Source organism: Theropithecus gelada, chromosome 2, assembly GCF_003255815.1.
Source record: "Theropithecus gelada isolate Dixy chromosome 2, Tgel_1.0, whole genome shotgun sequence".
Taxonomy (NCBI): Eukaryota; Metazoa; Chordata; class Mammalia; order Primates; family Cercopithecidae; genus Theropithecus; species Theropithecus gelada.
The window spans coordinates 88467987-88475280 of record NC_037669.1 but is presented as its reverse complement, the minus strand read 5'-3'; positions in this window follow the sequence as shown (position 1 = coordinate 88475280).

Genomic DNA, 7294 nt, shown 5'->3' with positions numbered 1-7294 from the left:
CACTAATTCTTCTTTAAACTTCTGGTAGAATTCACCCATGAAGACATCAGGTCCTGGGCTTTTCTTTGTTGGGTGAGTTTTGATTACTGACTCAATCTTTTTACCTGTTATTAGTCTGTTTGGATTTTCTTTTTCTTCATGATTCAGTCTTGGTAGTTTGTAAATTTCTAGGAATTAATTTATTTCTTTTAGGTTATCCAATTTGCTGGTGTATAATTGTTCGTAACAGTCTCTTATGATACTTTGTATTTCTGCAGTGTCAGTTGTAATGTCTCTTTTGTTTATAATTTTATTTATTTGAATCTGCTTTTATTTCATAATCTAGCTAAAGGTTGCTCAATTATGTTTATCTTTTCAGAAAATCAACTCTTAGTTTCATTGATCTTTTCTATTGGCTTTCTAGTCTTTATTCAATTCTGCTCTGATCTTAATTGTTTTCTTCCTTCTGCTGATTTTAGGCTTAGTTTTTTCTTCTTTTTCTAGTTCTTTGAGGTGTAATGTTGGGTTGTTTATTTGAGATCTTTCCTTTTCTTAATATAGACATTTACTACTTAAACTTCACCCTTAGAACTGCTTGTGCTGCATCCCATGAGTTTTGGTATGTTGTATTTCCATTCTCATTTAACTCAAGAGAGTTTTTGATTTCCCTTTTGATTTATTCTGTGACTTATTTAGTTGCTCGTATGTTGATTAATTTCCACATATTTGTGAATCTTCCAATTTTCCTCCTGTTATTGATTTCTAGCTTCATACCATTGTGGTCAGAAGAGATACTTGATAGGATTTCAATCTTCTTAAATTTGTTAAGACCTTCTTTGTGGCCTGACATGTACTCTATCTTGGAGACTGTATGTGCTTGAAAAGAATGTGTATTCTGCTGCTGATTAAAAAAAAGAGAGAGATGGGGATCTCGTTCTGTCTAGGTGACAGAATGAGATAAAATGAACTTAAGACACAGCTACATAAGCTCACTGCAGCCTTAAACTCTTGGGCTGAAGCAATCTTCCCTCTTCAGCCACCCAAGCAGCTGGGACTATAGGCACACACCATCATGCCCAGCTAATTTAAAAAAATTTTTAAGAGATGGGCTCTTACTATGTTGCTTGGATTAGTCTCAAATTCCTGGTCTCAAGAGATCCTCCCACCTTAGCTTCCCAAGTAGCTGGGATTACAGGTATGAGGCACCATGCCAAACTCTGCTGCTGATTATTTAATATGATTATTTTGGATGCTTTGTTGGGCATTTTATAGATCTTCATTTCTTTAGAGTTGGTTAGTGGTGCTTTATTTTGTTCATTTGGTGGTATCTTGTTTCCCTGATTATTCATGATCTTTGTGACCTTGCATTGGTATCCGTGCATCTGAAGAAGCAGGCACTTCTTTTAGTCTTTACAGACTGGCTTCAGCAGAGAAAGCCCTTCACCAGTTAGCCTGTCCAGAGATGCGGGGCAGGCAATTGGACTTGCTGCTGGATTTCTCTGCAGGCCGGTCTGCTGCCTTGGTCAGCAGGTGGGTGGGCTTGATGCCTGGCTCTGTAGGGTTGAACCCGGAGCCTAAATCCACTGGGGCAAATCTGGAACTAGGGTCTGCTGGGTGGGACTGGGTTCTTTTTTTTCATTTACTTAGGATTTAATGTGCTCTTCTTTTTCTAGTTTTCCAAGATAGAAGCTTAGATTATTGATTTTCTTTTTCGATATTTGCATTCAATGCTATAAAATTCCCTCTAAGCACCACTTTTATTGCATCCAAAAAAATGATGTGTTGTATTTTCATTTTCATTTACTTCAAAATATTTTCAAGTTTCTCTCAAGATTTCTTCTTTGACCCAAGTGTTATTTAAAAGCTTGCTTTTTAACCAATCTCCAGGTATTTTTGGGTTTTCCAGTTATCTTTCTGTAATTTATTTCTAGTTTAGTTCCATTGTGGTTTGAGAGTAGACATTATATGATTCCTATTCTTTTAAATTTATTGAGTGTGTCTTAAGGAGCAGAATGTGGTCTATTGTGGACAATGACCATGTGAGCTTGAGGAAAATGTATATTGTGCTGTTACTGGATGAAGTCATCTATAAATGTCAATTATATCCAGTTGATATTTGGTGCTATTTTCAGTTATGCCTTTACTGACTTGCTGCCTGCTGGTTTTGTCCGTTTCAGATAGAAGGGAGTTAAAGCCACCGACTATAATAGTGGATTTATCTCTTTTCCATGGAGTTTCCTTAGTTTTTGCTTCATGTGTTTCATGCTCTGTTGTTAGGTACATGCACATTAAGAATTATTATGTCTTCCTGAAGTATTGACCTGTTTATCATTATGTAGTACTCCTCTTTATCTGTTATAATTATGCTTGCTCAGAATTCTGCTGTCTGAAAGTATATAGCTACTCCATCTCTTTTTTTGATTAGTGTTAGCATGTTCTTCATCCCTGTTTATAAATTTTAATTTTAATTTTTTTTTTTTTTTTTGAGACGGAGTCTCGCTCTGTCGCCCAGGCTGGAGTGCAGTGGCACGATCTCGGCTCACTGCAAGCTCCGCCTCCCGGGTTCACGCCATTCTCTTGCCTCAGCCTCCTGAGTAGCTGGGACTACAGGCACCCGCCACTGCGCCCGGCTAATTTTTTCTATTTTTAGTAGAGACGGGGTTTCACCATGGTCTCGATCTCCTGACCTTGTGATCCGCCCGCCTCGGCCTCCCAAAGTGCTGGGATTACAGGCGTGAGCCACCGCGCCCGGCCAATTTTAATTTTTTAAAAATAGAGATGAGGTCTCTCCATGTTGCCCAGGTTGGTCTCAAACTCTTGACCTCAAGCAGTCCTCCTGCCTTAGCAGCCCAGAACGCTGTGATTACAGGTATGAGCCACTGTGCCTGGCCTCTTCATCTTTTTTCAATTTATGTAGGTCTTTATATTTAAAGTGGGTTTCTTATAGGCAACATATAGTTGTGTCTTGTGTGATTCACTTTAACAACCTCTGTCTTTTAGTTGGTGTATTTAATCCATTGAAATTTAAAGTGATTATTGATATAAATAACTATTAGGTTGGTGCAAAAGTGATTGCAGTATTTGCCATTGAAAGTTATATCTGTCAGATTCATCATTGTTTTCTATTTGTTGTCCTTTTTCTTTGTTTCTGTTTTCCACTCTTTTTCTGCCTTTTGTGGTTTAATTGATCATTTTGTGTGATTCCATTTCTCCCTTTCCATATCAGTAGTACTTAGCATATCAGTAATACTTCTGTTTTTTTAGTAATTGCCCTAGAGTTTGCAAAATACATTTACAACTAGTCCAAGTTCACTTTTAAGTAAAACTATTCCACTTCATGGGTAATGCAAGTATCTTATAATAAGTATTCTTAATTCCTCCCTCCTATTCCTTATATTATTGCTGTTGTTCTTTCACTTCTACATAAGCTATAATCATTAAATACATTGTAGCTATTGCTATTATTTTGAATAAGCTGTTATCTGTTATCAATTATAAATTAATTTTTTAAAGTTCTTATTTTACCTTCACTTCATTATTTCTAATGTTTTTCCTTTCTTTCTGTAATCTGAATTTCTGATTTTATCATTTTTCTTCTCTCTGAAGAATTTCTATTGATTGATTGATTGATTGATTGAGACAGAATCTCAGCCTGTCACCAGGCTGGAGTGTAGTGGTGTGATCTCGGCTCACTGTAACCTCCACCTCCTCGGTTCAAGTGATTCTCCTGCCTCAGCCTCCCAAGTAGCTGAGATTATAGGCATGCGCCACCATGCCCAGCTCATTTTTTGTATTTTAGTAGAGACAGGCTTTCACCATGTTGGCCAGGATGGTCTCGATCTCCTGACCTCGTGATTCACCTACCTCGGTCTCCCAAAGTGCTGGGATTGCAGGTATGAGCCACCATGGCCAGCCTCTCTCTGAAGAATTTATTTTAACATTTCTTGCAAGTCAGGCCTACTGGCAAAAAATTCCCTCAATTTTTGTGTATCTGAGAGAGTTGTTATTTCTCCTTCCCCTTTGAAGAATAACCTCAAAAGATGCAGAATTCTGAGTCAATGATTTTTTTCTCTCAACTCTTTAAATATTTCACACTGTTCCTTTCTTGCTTGCATGGTTTCTGAGGAGAAGTTAGATGTAATGCTCATCTTTGCTCTTCTATGGGTAAGGTGTTTTCAAGATTTTCTCTGATTTTCTGTAGTTCCTTCCTTCCTTCCTCTCTCTCTTTCTCCCTCCCTTCCTTCCTTCCTTCCTTCCTTCCTTCCTTCCTTCCTTCCTTCCTTCCTTCCTTTCTTTCTTTCCTTCCTTCCTTCCTTCCTTCCTTCCTTCCTTCCTTCCTTCCTTCCTTCCTTCCTTCCTTCCTTCCTTCCTTTCGACTCAGAGGTTTGCTCTTGTTGCCTAGGCTGGAGTGCAATGGTGCAGTCTCTCAGCTCACTGCAACCTCTGCGTCCCAGATTCAAGTGATACTCCTGCCTCAGCCTCCTGAGTAGCTGAGATTACAGGCGCCCACCACCATGCCTGGCTAATTTTTGTATTCTTAGTAGAGATGGGGCTTCACCATGTTGGCCAGGCTGATCTTGAACTCTCGACTTCAGGTGATCTACCTGCCTTGGCCTCCCAAAGTTTGGGATTACAGGGGTGAGCCATCATGCCAGGCCTGCAATTTCAATATGATATGCCTAGTTATAGTTTTTGTTTGGTTTGTTTTGTTTGCTTTGGTTTTCTTGGCATTTATCATCCTGGTGTTCTCTGAGAGTCCTGGATCCGTCGTCAGTGTCTGAAACTAAATTGGAAAATACTTAGTCATTATTGCTTCAAATATTACTTTCTGTCTTGTTCTCCTTTTCTTTTCCCTCTGGTATTCCCATTATGTATATGTTTCTTACATTATATAGTTGTTTTGAAGTTCTTGGGTATTCTGTCCCATTTAAAAATCTCATTGCTTTTCAGTTTTAGAAGTTCCTATTGATATATACTCAGGCTCAGAGATTCTTTCTTCAGCCATGTCCAGGTTACTAACGAGCCCATCAAAGTCACTCTTAATTGTGTTACAGTGTTTTGGGTGTCTAACATTTTCCTTTTATTCTTTCTTAGAATTTTCATCTCTCTGCTCACATTATCCATCTGTTCTTGTATGTTATCTACTATTTCCATTAGAGCCCTTAGCATATTAATTACAATATTTTAAATTCCTGGTCTGATAACTTAAAATTTTTTTTTTTTTTTTTTTTGAGACGGAGTCTCGCTCTGTCGCCCAGGCTGGAGTGCAGTGGCCGGATCCCAGCTCACTGCAAGCTCCACCTCCTGGGTTCACGCCATTCTCCTGCCTCAGCCTCCCGAGTAGCTGGGACTACAGGCGCCCGCCATCTCGCCCGGCTAGTTTTTTGTATTTTTTAGTAGAGACGGGGTTTCACCGTGTTCGCCAGGATGGTCTTGATCTCCTGACCTCGTGATCCACCCGTCTGGGCCTCCCAAAGTGCTGGGATTACAGGCTTGAGAATTTTTTTTTAATTTTATTTTAAGTTCCGGGATACATGTGCAGGAAGTGCAGGTTTGTTACATAGGTTTAAACATGTGCCATGGTGGTTTGCTGCACTATCAACCCATCACCTAGGTAATAAGCCCCACATGCATTAACTATTTTTCTTGATGCTCTACCTCCCCCTACGCCCCGCAACAGGCCCAGTGTGTGTTATTCCCCTCCCTGTGTCCATGTGTTCTCATTGTTCAGCTCCCACTTGGAAGCGAGAACATGTGGTGTTTGGTTTTCTGTTCCTGTATTAGTTTGCTGAGGATAATGGCTCCCAGCTCTAACCATGTCCCTGCAAAGGACATGATCTCATTCCTTTTTATGGCTGCATAGTATTCCACAGTGTATATGTACCACATCTTCCTTATCCAGACTATCATTGATGGACATTTGGGTTGATTCCATGTCTTTGCTATTGTGAGCAGTACTGCAGTGAACATACATGTGCATGTATCTTTATAATAGAATGATTTATAAGGTCTGATAACCCTTACAACAAAAAAATTACAAGGCATAATAAAAGACAAAATACACAGTTTGAGGAGAATGAACAAGCATCAGAATCAGGGTTAGATATGGCAGGAATGTTAGAGAAACTGTGGTATACAGGCCTTTAGTAATGGAGTGGTAATGTGTATGGGGAGGAAAAGCATTGTCTAGTTCTGTGATTAGGTTTCAGTCTTTCAGGGAGCCTGTGCTCCTGGACTGCGAACTTCACTGGTGTTTCTGTTTTCTTCTTCCTTAGGTGGAACAGGATGGGTGGAAGGGTCTAGAGTTAAATATTTCCCTTGCCCCCGGTTGGTTAGTTTCAGATAAAACCTGAATAGGTTAGGCTCTGGTTAAAACAGTTTCCCTTGAGGGAGGGTCTCATGAAGACCAGAATGCTCTGCTGTGTTTCAAAACAGTTGCTCTCCCCCTCCCCTATCAGAAGCAAAAGGGATTTTTTTTTTTTTCCTCTAATCTTTACTCTGATTCCTGGTAGAGCTACTGGAGGTAAAACCCACAGAGTGTGGGCAATCCTTCACCTAAGACTGGCCCCCTGGAGTTTTAACCTATCAGAAACAACCATGAGGAGGCTTTAGCATTTTAGGTTTTTCTACCCCGGTTTTGGTTTATTCATAGGTTTCTGCCATGGTAAGTTGGTTTCGATTCATAGGTTTCTGCCATGGTAAGTTGTAATTTTCATTCTTTTTTTTTTTTTTTTTTTTTTTTGAGACGGAGTCTGGCTCTGTCGCCCAGGCTGGAGTGCAGTGGTGCGATCTCGGCTCACTGCAAGCTCCGCCTCCCGGGGTTCACATCATTGCTCTGCCTCAGCCTCCTGAGTAGCTGGGACTACAGGTGCCGCCACCACGCCCAGCTAGTTTTTTTTCGTATTTTTAGTAAAGACAGGGTTTCACCTTGTTAGCCAGGATGGTCTCGATCTCCTGACCTCGTGATCCACCCGCCTTGGCCTCCCAGAGTGCTGGGATTACAGGCATGAGCCACTGCGCCCCGCCGGTAAGATGTAATTTTCTGTATCTGCTTGTCTCTCTTCAATCTGAGGGGCAGCAGCTTGCCCTGTGAGCTCGATTCACTGATGGATATATAAAGAGTTGTGGATTTCCAGTTTGTTCAGCTTTTTATTTTGTTAGGGCAGAGTGATGACTTTCAAGCTCTTTACATGCTGATTAGAAACTGGAAATCCTTGTCTTTCACGTTCGCCCTCCACTTTTAAAAACTGTGGTAAAATACATGTATCATAAAATTTACCTTCCTAAGCTTTTTAATATGTACAGTTTAGTGGTA